Below are 14920 nucleotides of genomic sequence, written 5' to 3' on the forward strand. Positions count from 1 at the left end.
CCTGATGATTCTATTTTCCAAATTCAAACTAAGAAACTTTCTTTCATACTGTCCCTTTTCCAGAAGATTTTTTTAAATTACCTTCTAAGGCTTGCTTTCTTGAGATGAAAGTGTTGTAGAAAATTCATTTTCTTGATGGTATCTTCCTTCATTTATTTTGTTTTGTTTTAGACTCTTCTTTGGACACAAAAAATTCCCTTTGATTCAAATAATCCATAAAGCCATAAAAGTTGAATTCCAAAACAGAGTATTTACTCACTATAGCCACGTACTTTTCCACACATTTCTAATCCAAGTATTTACTGCTTTTACCACTCAAATTAATTCAGACTGTTTCAATGATAATATGTGTCTGTGTGTGTATGGATGGCCATATATATACATGTGTGTTGTATATATATGTACATATACATACATGTATACATGTATATATATGTACATGTACATATATATACATGTATATATGTATGTATATGTACATATATATATATAGAAATAATTTTATTAGAAATAATTTTATTTAAAACTCTGTGGTTAAAGCAGTGATCATTTAAAAACTACACCTATAGATGTCTGGGTAGCTCAGTTGGTTAAATGTCTACCTTTGGCTTAGGTCATGATCCCAGGATCCTGGGATCGAGCCCCATGTTGGGCTCCCTGCTCAGCAGGTAGCCTGCTTCTCCCTTTCCTTTTGCCCCTCTCCCTTCTCATGTTCACATGCTCTCTCTCAAATAAATAAATAAAATCTTCAAAAAAATATAAAAAATAAGTACACCTATATTTCCTAAATGCATTATCTTAATTTAAATAAATTCACCTTCATTAGCCAAACTTTTGACTTAGGACCAAGACTTTTTGCCTGTGTGATTTCTAATTATTTATTGGTGTTACTATTCCACCATAAAATAAAGCCATAATTTATTACCTGTAAATTTAGATTTGGTTTCGTTTAATGGGGAGCCACTTAAGGAGCAAGCTGAGTGCAGAATCTATCTGGAATTTAACATTTCTTTCCTGTTCTTTTCATATGTCTCATACACCCCTAATGATTTTTTTCGACTATTTGCATTATCAAATCTTTCCCATGAATTTTGCTTGATTTTTGTAAAAATAATGCCTTTTCCCACCCTTTTTATTATTTACATAACACTTAATGAAATACTTTATTTTTGAAATATAACCAAAATAAATCAGTTTGGGAAAAACTGATTTTTTTAACTTTTTATTTATTTATTTGAGAGAGAGAGAGTGGGGAGATGGGACAGAGTGGAATGGAGAGAGAGAAACAGACTCCACACTCATTGTGCATGGAGCCCCATGTGGAGCTTGATCATAGGACCCTGAGATCATGACCTGAGGCAAAACCAAGAGTCAGCTGCTTAAGGAACTGAGCCACCTACGCACCCCAAAAAGATTCTTATCAGCACAGTGGTCAGCAGGTGCATTTAGAACAGCAGTCTTACAGAAGAGGTGATCAGTATATTGAGATACTCTGTTTTATATTTTAAGGAAATGAAAGCTTTGCTGAATCCAGCAAATTAGGCAAGTAGAGGTTGAGCAAAAAGGTTTCTATGGTTATTATTTTTATATTAACATTTTTCATGGAATAAGGGATGATCTGTGATGCTATCTGGGGTTCATTCTGCAAACTACAATGACCTCTTTGAGCTATTAGTGCTTAGTCAAATTGTCAAACTGTGTTTTGAATCCTAGACTGTAGTGCTCACTTTGGCAGCACATATACTGAATCCTAGACTGTAGTAAGTGAATCATCAGAGAAAGGTTCTGCCACCCACGCAGTTGATGCTGTGCTTGGTTGGGGGAACGAAGGAGGAGAACAGGGGCCTATTTTTCTCTTGCAAGGAAGTTGTTTTCCCTGCATTGGCCCCTAATCACTTTTCTGAAATCCTTTAGAAATGACGAAAGAGAAAAAAAGGTATCCTCTTTATTGTGGTAATATGGTGGGGTTTTTTGGTTCTATATAAAAGGAATGGAAGTAACACACACACATCACTAATTATGGTAGGTAAGTAAACTGCATTATACTCTCAACTCCAAGACAAGCAGAAACTACCATTTTTATTTCTTTGCTTACCGTGTTATAATACCAAGCATCTAACAGACTCCATGACAATCATGGCCATCAAAATATACTACTTGAATGAATTTTTAAAAATCATGTAATTCTTTTACTAGCTTTTATTTTGAATAAACTTGATAATAAAGAGATAGTCTATACCGATTTTATCCCCAAAATTTGTTGATCGAAAAACTCAATGGATTTTTAAGTTCCCACAGAACACAATGAAAACACTACATTTGTATTTTCTTAATTATCTGGCAGGCTTAGCCACGTTTCCATATTTGAAAGCATTAGGCAATCAAAAATTATACTTTTCACATTGTTTGTTGCAGCACTTTGAAAAATGCCAGTGGAATTTTGATCGGGATGGCACTGAAAGTATAGACTGCTCTAGGCAGTATAGACATTTTAACAATGTTTATTCTTCTGATTCATGAGCATGGAATGCTTTTCCATCTTTTTGTGTCTTTTTCAATTTCTTTGAAGAGTGTTCTGTAGTTCCTTGATAGATAGATCCTTTACTCTTTGGTTAGGTTTATTCCCAGGTAGCTTATGGTTCATGACACTATAGTAAATGGAATCATTTCTCTAATTTCCCTTTCTGTATTTTCATTGTTAGTATATAAGAAAGCAACTGATTTCTGTACATTGGTTTTGTATCCTGCCACATTACTGAATTGCCGTATGACTTTTAGTAGTTAAGTTAGTATTCATCCTTTCTGACGGAGGCATAATATTCCATTGTATATATGGACCATATCTTTTTTATCCATTCGTCTGTCAAAGAGATCTTGGCTCTTTACATAGTTAGGCGACTGTGGCCATTGCTGCTATGAACCATTGGGGTACAAATGGCCCTTCTTTTCACTACATCTGTATCTTTGGGGTAAATAACCAGTAGTGCAATTACAGGGTGATAGGGTAGCTCTATTTTTAATTTCTTAAGGAATCTCCACACTGTTTTCCAACTTGCATTCCCACCAACAATGTCAGAGGGTTCCCCTTTCTCTACATATTCTCTAACACTTGTTTACTGTCTTGTTAATTCTGGTCATTCTAATTGGTATATGATGGTATCTCAATGTGATTTTGATTTTAATCTCCCTGAGGGCTAATGATGATGAACATTTTTTCATGTATCTGTTAGCCATTTGTATTTCTTCTTTGGAGAAGGGTCTGTTCGTTTCTTCTGTCCGTTTTTTGATGTGATTATCTGTTTTGAGTGTGTCGAGTTTGAGGAGTTCTTTATAGATCTTAGATATCAGTCCTTTGTCTGTAATGTCATTTGCGAATATCTTCTCCCATTCTGTGGGTTGCCTGTTTGTTTTGTTGACTGTTTCCTTTGCTGTGCGGAAGCTTTTGATCTTGATGAAGTCCCAAAAGTTCATTTTCACTTTTGTTTCCTTTGCCTTTGAAGACACATCTTGAAAGAAGTTGCTGTGGCCAATGTCAAAAAGGTTACTGCCTATATTCTCCTCTAGGATTTTGATAGATTCCTGCCTCATTTTGAGATCTTTTATCCATTTTGCGTTTATCTTTGTGCATGGCATAATAGAATGGTCAAGTTTCATTCTTCTATACATAGCTGTCCACTTTTCCCAGCACCATTTATTGAAGAGACTGTCTTTTTTCCACTGGATATTTTTTCCTGCTTTGTCGAAGATTATTTGACCATAATGCTGAGGGTCCATATCTGGGCTCTCTACTCTGTTCCACTGGTCTACATGTCTGTTTTTGTGTCAGTACCATGCTGTCTTGGTGATCACAGCTTTGTAGTAAAACTTGAACTCAGGCAACATGATGCGTCCAGTTTTGTTTTTCTTTTTCAACATTTCCTTAGCAATTTGGGGTCTCTTCTGGTTCCATACAATTGAATAAAGAAGATATGGTCCATATATACAATGGAGTATTATGCCTCCATCAGAAAGGATGAATGCCCAACTTTTGTATCAACATGGGCAGGACTGGAGATTATGCTGAGTGAAATAAGTCAAGCAAAGAGAGTCAATTGTCATATGGTTTCTCTTACTTGTGGAGCATAAGGAATAACACAGAGGACATTGGGAGAAGGAGAGGAGAAGTTAGATGGGGGAAGTTGAAGGGGGAGGTGAACATTGAGAGACTGTGAAATCTGAGAAGCAAACTGAGGGTTTTGGAAAAGGGGGTGGGGGGTTGGGTTAGCCTGTTGGTGGGTATTAAGGAGGGCATATATTGTGTGAAGCACTGGGTGTGGTGCATAAACAATGAATCTTGGAACACTGAAAAAGAAACTATACTTTCAATCAGACTTAAATGTAGCATTTAAAATAACTGCTATATATAGCTTAGTCAGTTAAGAATCTGCTTTCAGCTCAGTTCATGATCCCAGGGTCCTGGGATGGAGCCCTCACCAGGGGTCCCTGCTCAGTCCTGGGATTGAGCCTTGCATCAGGCTTCCTGCTCAGTGGAGAGCCTGCGTCTCCCTCTACTTCTGCCCTCCTCCCCTGCTTGTGCATGTGCTCTCTCTCCTCTCTCAGTCTCAAATAAATAAATAAAATCTTTTAAAAAATAAAATAAAAAATAAATAAAGTAACTGCTGTAAACTGGGAACTATTTAAAATTTGGGGGAATATTGAATTATTTTATATTTCTAGGAAAAAATACATATCCTTCTAATAAGTAATGAGTAATAAGATATACATATTTTTTCATTCCTTTGGCTATTCCTTGGATTATAGACTGGTATTCTGTGCTCTGCAATGTATGTTATGTTATGTTATGCTATGTTATGTTATGTTACAGTATGTTATATTACAGGAGAAAATTTATACTTAAAGTGAATAGAATTCTACAATGGCTATTAGATTTCAAAGTGTAGTGTAACTATGATTATTACTCTATAATGTTGGCATAATGCTCTAGACTGTTGGAAGATTAGTATATGCTCCTTTCTCCCTGGGGGACTTCTACCTACTTGTAAATGTAAGCTCTAATATCTATGTTCTTGGACTTTGCTTTTCCCTGGAGGATCCTACTTTAGGACCTGGAGGAATATGTCATGAGCTAGAGAAGATGTACAAATGTGAACAACAATAGATTAAACTGTGAAACTAAAGATCATTCCAAATAAATTTTGTATTTCCTTAGTGATACTGTGTTGCAAATGCATCTCAGTCAGATGGCAGCAATTCCCCTAGCCTTGACTGAAAAAGAATGGAAACCATAAGAGACCTACAACTCTGTTTTATATTTATCCAGCCATACCTCTACACATGAAGGCAGCCCCAGTTCTATATATATAAACACACACACACACACAACACACACACACATTTCCATGGAAAGTACAAAATAGCTTTCTTTTTATTTATTTATTTATTTTTTTTGGTTTTACCACAAAAGCACTATCAATGCCCATATTTAATTGTATGGATGTCCTTAGAATTATGAACTAGAATAAATCCAAAAGGGTGTTGGATGTTATAAATTAACATAATTGAAGTCTTTCTGAAAGAATTTAATAAGTAGATGGATTTGAAATATCTGCACTGACATTATAATATTTCAAATAATACGTTCATGTAACAATTTATTGGTAAATTAAATATATACATATTATATATGTATAATATACATATAATAAACATAGTTCCTCTATAACTATAATATACATGGTTCCTCTTAAAAATCACATCATTTGTGTCCATTCATTCAAGAACATGTGCTATGTTTTAGTAATACTGAAATATCAACTTTAACATATCTTTCTAATAAGTAATCAAATAATAGAATATGTAGCTTAATTATCTAAGTTCTATAAAAGTCAACAGAAATAAGTTAGAAAAAAGCTTTGAGGAAAAGATCTGAAAGCTTCATTTTTAAAGTTACATGCTTGGAACTGTTCAGGCACACAGGGAAATTCAATGAATTTTGTTTGCTTTTTAGTTGCAGTGATGATATTACCTTCCTAATTTAAAACTGGAAAAATTATTATGTATAATCAGTTTAACTCAAAACGGGAACAAGTAGAAATAATTATTAATAAGATGGCTAATTTTTCATACATTTTAATAGGGCCAGAAATTTAATCAGGGATGGATATTGGAGGAAAATAATTATCTTGCTTTGCCCTATGGGATTTTAATTTTAATTTCTAGGCTTCCCAGTAAATGCTTCTCATAAAGGTTCTGTTTTCCCCTTCCAAAGGAAAAATAAATAATTATTTATTACAAACAACACCTTCATATGATAGTGCCATGCTGAAACTCAAGGACTATGGAGCAGTCACCTGACCATATACAGAAATGGTGTGACTGTCACAATGATGTTGGAGTCCAAGCCTGAACTACTGTCATCAACATCTTTGTCTCAGAACCCACAACCAACAGACTTTCATCCTGCCTGAGGAAGTTAATTCAAGGTATTCATCCAGTTTTGGTTATAAAACAAAGAAAACCACTTCTGGCAGCTTACAAGCAAATACGATACGTTAGCAGGTGTATGTGTCGTGTAAAATAACAAATAGGTTATTTCAGCAGCAGTTTTGTTGTGGTTGTTGATGTCTGGGATAGTTTCAAGAAAGGCAATAGTTATATGCTCAGGAATTACTGAAATCTTTTTTTTTTTTTTTTAAGATTTTATTTATTTATTTGTCAGAGAGAGAGAGGGAGAGAGAGCGAGCACAGGCAGACAGAATGGCAGGCAGAGGCGGAGGGAGAAGCAGGCTCCCTGCTGAGTAAGGAGCCCAATGTGGGACTTGATCCCAGGACACCAGGATCATGACCTGAGCCGAAGGCAGTTGCTTAACCAACTGAGCCACCCAGGCATCCCAGAATTACTGAAATCTTAATGTCATCTCTGACCCGCTGCTTAATCCCATCTTTGGTTCCTGATTGTTATTTCAACTACAGGTACTGACTGAAAGACCTTCAAATTCCAAAAAGGTTTTTTTTTCTCTTCCTTCTCCCCCCTCCCTCCCCTTCTCTTTTCTTCCTTTCCTTTTTTGTTTTATTGCTTTGTTTTCCTAGAAAGTATCAGCATGACGTTACTGGTATATATAAAAATAAAAAGATACCAGGAAAATATTCTATTTCAGTTTATGATTAGGGAGGAACCTCTTATGTTAATCTCTATGAACAAAAATTAATGGATTACCAAGGTAGTAATTATAATCTGATTTTCTCAAAAGTCATTTCTAATGCCAAATAGAAACTCAATCACTACATCAAAATACTCAGATTCTATTCTGTTTTATGTAGGTATTATAAATTCATAATCAAGGATTGATAGACAATTAAGCAGTATCCAAGGAGCTTTACCAAGAAACATAGGCAATAAGAATATATTAGAGTTCCTAAAAAGAGATGGGTTTTCTTTTCTTTGAGAGAGAGGTCAAATCTAGCAGTATAACTGTTCCTATACTAATATAGGTACATACCCCATACCGTCACATTAATACATTTACGTTCTAATATCAGTAGGAAACAAATACACTGAAGAGTAACTTAAAAGTAGCCAATCGAGGGACACCTGGGTGGGCCAGTCAGTTAAGCATCCTGTTTCAGTTCAGGTCGTGATCTCAGGGTGGTGAGATTGGGCCCTGAGTCAGCTCTTCACTCAGAGTGGAGTCTGCTTGGGAGCTTGGGATTCTCTTTCCCTCTCCCTCTGCCCCTCCTGCTCATGCTCTCTCTTTATCTCTCTTGCTCTCTCTCTCAAAAAAAAAAAAAAAAAAAGGAATTTAGAAATATTCTGAATGGGCTAATACTTTTCACAAATCACTTATAATACTGTATCTTATTATAACCTATTTGGTCTCTTATTGTTTTGAAGATAGTAGTCTTGAAAGCAATCAAATACTAATAAAATTTCATCAGATGATATCTATTTTAGTGGACTAGCAAGATAGCAAAGTATTGTGAATTTCTTCCTCAGAATCTGTTCTCTGGGAGAAACTATAGAAGGATTTATTCTCAAAATGGGAATGGGAGGGTAAGAGAGGGAGCCCCTAGAGGGGCTTGAAAGAAATCATTTTTAATTCTGTCTGGTTTTATAAAATGGCATGGAATTGTAGGTTTTTGTTTATAAACAAAATTTTCTTATTTGTATTTTTACATATACAGATATTTATAGGTGAAATATTGTTGCATTTGGGGTTTAATCAGGGAAGCAGACTCCTAGAAGTTAAAGATAATAGTGGCCCAGCATGCCCTACCCTCCATCCTTTGCCTAATTCCAGCATATTACTTTCAAAAGCTCATTTTAACTGTTGCTTCTACTTAACTTGTGAGATGACACAGTCTATGTGAAGTCATTGTTTCTGTGTCGGGTGCTTGTGAATGAAGTCTTCAGAGAAGGGAACATGGACGTCAAGTGGGTGAAGTGGGACAAAATGGAAACTTGTATGAATGGGCCACACAAGAGCAGACTGGGACCATGTTGTTCTCGCACCACATTCAAGTCTTCAGTCTCAGTGATGGGCTATCCTGCGGGAGAAGGTGATATCTTGTGTTACTAAGCACTTGCCTGGTCCAGAAATGCAAGAAACTGAAGAAGGATCTGGCCCAGCACAGGGGTACAAGCCCTGCTGCTGCCATGACAGAGGACCAGTGATAACATGTCTGAGCAGTAACAGCGCCTCATGCCCTGAACCAATCCTCCAAACATAAAATACATATGGCAACAGCTTCTCTTCTACCTTCCAAACCCCATACATGTCTCTAATGGACCATAGTAACCTGTAACTTTGCAAAGCAGGGAATTCTGGAAAGCGAAGTTGCAGCTTTGCTAAAAGGACACAGTGTAGATCCACTGCAAATATGAAGTCTGGGGTTCCTCTCAGAATCATCCAGGGAGATAGTGAATTTAGCAATATTGGCCATCTGCTCATGTTTTTAAGCTGAATAAAGGATACATGAGGGGCACTGTACTATTTTCTGTACATCCATTTGAAACTTTCTGTAGTTAAAACATTTGCTTAAGACATGAAAGAAAGAGAAAAGGAAGAGATGAAGGGAGGGAATAAGAAAGGAAGGGAGGGGGCGAAAGAGAGAGAGAGAAGGAAAGAATGTCCTGAGAACTGAAACTGCCTTGAACTACTGTTAGTTCCTGACATACGGATGTAGCAGAGAAGAGGCAGGAGTGGAAAGTGCATGGTGTTAGCCTGGGCACAGAAAGCTGATGAGCAGTTAAAGGGTTGAGGAAGATATTTTTAAACTTTCTTTCCATGACCCTGAGTTACAGAATACTTTAAAAAAATATTTTATTTGTATTTTTATTATTTATATTTATATTTATATTTATTTATATTTTGTCAGATAGAGATCACACACAGGCAGAGAGGCAGGCAGAGAGAGAGGAGGAAGCAGGCTCCCTGCTGAGCAGAGAGCCCGATGCGGGGCTCAATCCCAGGACCCTGGGATCATGACCCGGGCCAAAGGCAGAGGCTTTAACCCACTGAGCCACCCAGGAGCCCCTGCATTACAGAAATATTAAGGACAAACCAGATCACCTATACAGTTATCCTTGGGGTAATGTGAGGATTGCAAGAAATCCTTACTGGGATAACAGTCAGTGAGTGTGGCCACCTGCTCTTAAACCTTTGCTTTCCCTGTGCCTCTTCCAAACCCCTGAAAGGGTGTATCAACCTGAGAAGTCTGCCTGCTCCCCATGCTGCTTCCCTCTAGGAGTATCAAGGCGTGCTTGATGCAGTGCCAACAAATAGGATATATAGTCCACAGCAGTTCTGGGGTATCTGGGCTCTCCGGCCTGAACATTATCCTCCCTCTTTCTACTAAACTCTCCAGACTTGGGTCTGGTCTTTGGTACTTAATACTATATGCGAATTTGAGTTCACTACCTCTGAAACGAATAATATACTGTATGTTAGCTAACTGAACTAAATTGAAAAAAAAAAAAAGAATTTGAGTTCATAGGCTGAAATACCAAAAGAAGGACTAAAACTACCTCAAGAGAAAGAAAGAAAAGGAAACATCACAATACTTTGTTCACCAAATATTTGCTTACGAGAGCATTTTTATTGGCATGGGAGATAAAATAGAGAATCACACAAAGAAAGAGCCCAACTTCCAGGCCCTGTCTTATGATGACATTGGCAAGGAGTAGGGGAAATCAAGAAATAAGATAAATAACAGCACAAGGATGCAGCCTCAAACTACTCCAAATTAACCTCATAATGGGGTTCCTAGCTAGTGCAATAAGTGAAGAAAAAGAACCAGAAGGAATGCACTCTGGAAAAAAAGAAATAAAACAGTAGCTATTTGTAGTCAACATGATTGTCTTTATAGAAAATTCCAATGAAACTACAAAAACCTACTAGAACAAATAAATGCATTTAGTAAGGTTGAAGAACACAAGGTCAGTATGCAAACATCAATCAGATTTTCATATACTAACAATGAACAATTGGAGAAAAGAAATTCTACCTGTAGAATACTACTGTCACCCATGGTCCTGGATTCAAAACTGCTTATCAGCAACCTAACTGCCTATCCTATGTATTTTGAAATAGCTTAGCCAGTCTTCACAATTGTGTGAGCTATATTTTGTAATAAATGTCTCTTGTCCTCTCTTGCTGTGAATGAGAAAGAAATATAAAAATATGCATATATTTCTTACTTGTATATTTCTGTGGTTAAACTTTAAATGAATCTGTAAAAGAAAAATTTGACAAATGAACTTTATCAAATTTAAGAACTTGGGTTCATTGAGAAATAAGAGAATAAGACTGCATGCTATGCACTGGGAAATAATATTTACAAATCATATTTCTGATAAAGAATTTATATCCAGAATATATAAAAAATGCTCAAAACCTATTTAAAAGAGGGGCAACTGAGTGGCTCAGTGGGTTAAAGCCTCTCCCTTTGGCTCAGATCATGACCCCAGGGTCCTGGGATCAAGCCCTGCATCAGGTTCTCTGCTCAGCAGGGATCCTGCTCCCCCCTCTCTCTGCCTGCCTCTCTGCCTACTTGTGATCTCTGTCAAATAAATAAATAAAATCTTAAAAAAGAAAACTTATTAAAAAGAAAATAAAAACTCTAAGGAAGAAAATGGACAAACTATGTGAAGAGATACTTTATCAAGAAAGATATTGGGTTGGCAAATAAGCTCATGAAGAGATGCTCAATGTGATTAGTTATTAGAGAAATGCAAATTTAAAAAGAGATGCCACTAAATACCAATTAGAATGACTAAGAAACAAAACAAGCCAAAAAGAAAGAAAAGAAATAGCTCTGATGGGTGTTGAAGATGTAGAACAATCGAAACTGTTAAATTTTGCACAAGTTGGTGGAAATGAAAAATACTACAGCCACTTGAAGAGCCTGGTATTTATTACAAAGCTAAGTATATATTTACCACATAATCAAATGATTCTACACACAGATATTTTTCCAAAAGTAATTAAAATTATGTTCTCATAGAAATTTGCATGTAAATGCTTATAAAAACAATTATTAAAAAGTGACCTTTTTTATATTCAGCCAATATTGAAAATAATTCAGATGTGCCTCAGATGGGGACTGGAAAGTGAACTGTTGTACATCCATACAATGGAGTATTACTCAGCGGTAAAAAGGAGTGGCATACTGAAGCATGCAACTAAGTATGGTTGGATTTAGATGCTTTATGGTAAATGAAAGAAGCAAAAATCAAATGAACATCAAGAAAGATGTTCAGGAGTGCCTGGTTAGTTCCGTCAGTTAAGTGTCTACCTTTGGCTCAGGTCATGCTCTCAGGGTCCTGGGATCAAGTCCTGCATCAGGCTTCCTGTTCAATTGGAAGCCTGCTTCTCCCTCTGCCTGCCACCCCCCACTGCCACCACTTGTACCCTCTCTCCCTCTCTCTCTCTCAAATAAATCTTTTTTTTTTTTTAAGTAACATTAGGCATGACTCCATGTATATGCCATTTTTTGAAAAGATGATATGACAATGAAGGAGAGAAAAAAAAATCACTGGTTGCCAGGGTTTGCAGGTATTGGAAAGGATAACTACAAAAGAGCATGGAGGAATTCCTTGGTCAGGGGAACTGTTTTTTATCTTTATTGTGATGGTGGCTCCACTGCTACACACACAGAACCCTCCTTTAAAGGGGGAGAATTTTATTGTATGTAAATGAAACTTTAATAGAAAACTAAAATAAATAACACAATATTAGGTAATAATGGGTGATAGGAAAGAAAAATGAATTGGGGAGAGGAGACATAAGATGGCTAACTGTGATATTCGAGTGAGGATGGGTGACGAAAGAGAAGGCATCACTGCAAAGATGATTTTTTGAGATCATCTCCTGTAAGAGATCTGGTATATTTAAGCGAGACCAAGAAGATGGGTGTGGGTAGAATGGAGTGAGTAAGAAAAGCAGAAGATGGTATCAGCAGGTTGAGTTAAGAGCATCAGGTAGAACCCCAAAGGTCACAGGTCTTTGTCATTGTGAGTGAGATGGACAGCTATTAGGATATTGTGAGCAGAAGACTGGCACAATCTGGCTGACATTCTAACAGGATCCCTCGGTCTACTGTGTTGAGTAGAAGAGGGCAAGAGCCCATGTAAGAAGATTGGCAAACAGGCAAAAGATTAGGCAGGGGAGGAGGTATGTATAACATGGTCACACTGTGTATATAATTGGAAATGTAAAGGCAGTGGGTTTCTGATAAACTGGAGATAGAATATTTAGAGTATGTAAGGAAGGAGTCAAGAATGCAGTAGGAAGAAAGTTTTGGTCTGAGCAACTGGAAGAAGGAAACTTACTTAAAAAAAAAAAAGTTTATTTTTAAGTAATCTCTATACCCAACAAGGGGCTCAAACTGACAATCTTCAGATCAAGAGTCACATGCTCCACCCACTGAGCCAGCCAGATGCCCCAAGAATGGAACATCTTAATTAAAATGGATAGGATTATAGAAGGAACTGGTGTATATGGAAAGAGCATGGATATTCGTCTTGAACATTTCAGTTGAAGATGCTTATTGTACAGCCAAGTAGAGCCATCAAGTAGGCAAGTAGATATCTGAGTCTGGAACCTAGTGAATTCCTAGCAGATAGACAAATTTGTGAGTTATCACCATAAAAAATTATATTTAAAGTCATTAAATAACACGAGATCACCAGAGATAGAAATGTAGATAGAAAGAGAAAGATGTCCAAGGCCAAAGTCTTGGGAGAACATATGCATCAGAAACATAATTATGGGAACAGATGGACCAAGAAGCTAAACTCAGCATGATAAATAGGCTTTGGGAGATAGGGAAGATAACAGCAACATAAAACAAGAACAAAATACCACAAAATCTTAACTCAGTAAAGTATGAAAAACATAACAGTTGAAATGAAAAACAAAATGGTTCAGTAAACAGTAGGATAGACGTGGATGATGAATAAATTAGGAAACTAAAATCTCAGTTTAGGAACTTCCCAGAGAGCAGCAGTCATAGACACAGAGGATATATAACATAAAATCCAAGAGAAATATGACTAGAAATAAATGTGCAGATATTCAGATTATGAGAGTCTGAGAAGAAAGGAAAATAAAAATGAAGCGGAAATGTGTAGAAGAAAAAATAGAAATAAATTTCCCAGGGTTAAAGAGAGAGAAGTGACCTCAAGTAAAAGGGCTCACAGAGGACCAAACAATAGGAAGGGGAAAAATGACATACAGATAAATTATTAGAAAATTTGAGAATATCACGTAAATTGTCATCCTCATAAAGTTTCCAGATAGAAAAAGTCAGCTATCAGTGAGCAAATAAACGTACTGAATGCAGAAAGATAATAGAAAAACACATTTACAGTTTTGAAGGAAAATCATCTAGCTTAGTATTTTCTGTGGAGCTAAATAGTCCATTCATTATGAAATTATTATAAAAATATTCTCAGACATACAAAGTTTTAAAAGAATTTGCAATACAAAGGCACACACTGAAGGGTATGCTCGAATAATTGGAGAAATTATTTGAGATATGTTATAAAATCAGTAAGTAGAGGTTATAAGACATGGAAAGTAGAGGGGTATTTTAATTGTTGTCTAAATAAATAAAGGCAGGATAAAATGAAGGTAAATGTATCCAAACTAACACACAAATTCATATGCTGTTGTGAGGGGTGGGTGTGGGGACTAGTAAAGTGAGGGACATGGAAGAATTCTAAAATGCTTTCTTATTAAAGACAGTGAAGAGGTAAATATTCATACAGAGCAATTGAGAATCAAAAGATGGAAAAAAGATATACTAAATTAATATGTTCCAAAAGAAAGCAGAAGTTGAAATCTGAGTATCTGACAAAATTGATTTTAAAGCAAATATACCATTTTAGGAAAATAATATTAGATATGCATATAATGATAAAGGGGATAATAGAACAGATTCCCTTCCATTTCTACCATGAACACCTATGTACCTAAACCATGTTGGCTCAAAGGATTTCAAAGTATACTAATCAAACTCTGCAGAAAAATCATTATTAAGTCAACAATTGGACTTGTAGATCTTACACACCACTCTCAGAAAATAATACATCAAGCAGACAAAAAAGAAAGATATTGAAACCTAGCTGTTTAATTTAAAGTATCAGCTACTTAATAACATACTGTATACAGATCACAAAACATTTGAAATCTCAATAAATATCAGAGAAGCAATATAACATCTCATTATATACCCAGTAACCATAATTAGAATCATTTTATTTTTTTAATCAGTATCTTGAGCCCATATTTTGTATATTACCCAGTTTTAAGGAAATTACCTGGCAACAAAGATTGAATGATTTTAAAAATAGCTGTAATGTATCAAATCTTGAGAAAGATAATTGCAGTTGTTTTAAAGTAATTATAAATAAGAAGAT

Source organism: Mustela nigripes, chromosome 18 (assembly GCF_022355385.1).
Source record: "Mustela nigripes isolate SB6536 chromosome 18, MUSNIG.SB6536, whole genome shotgun sequence".
Taxonomy (NCBI): Eukaryota; Metazoa; Chordata; class Mammalia; order Carnivora; family Mustelidae; genus Mustela; species Mustela nigripes.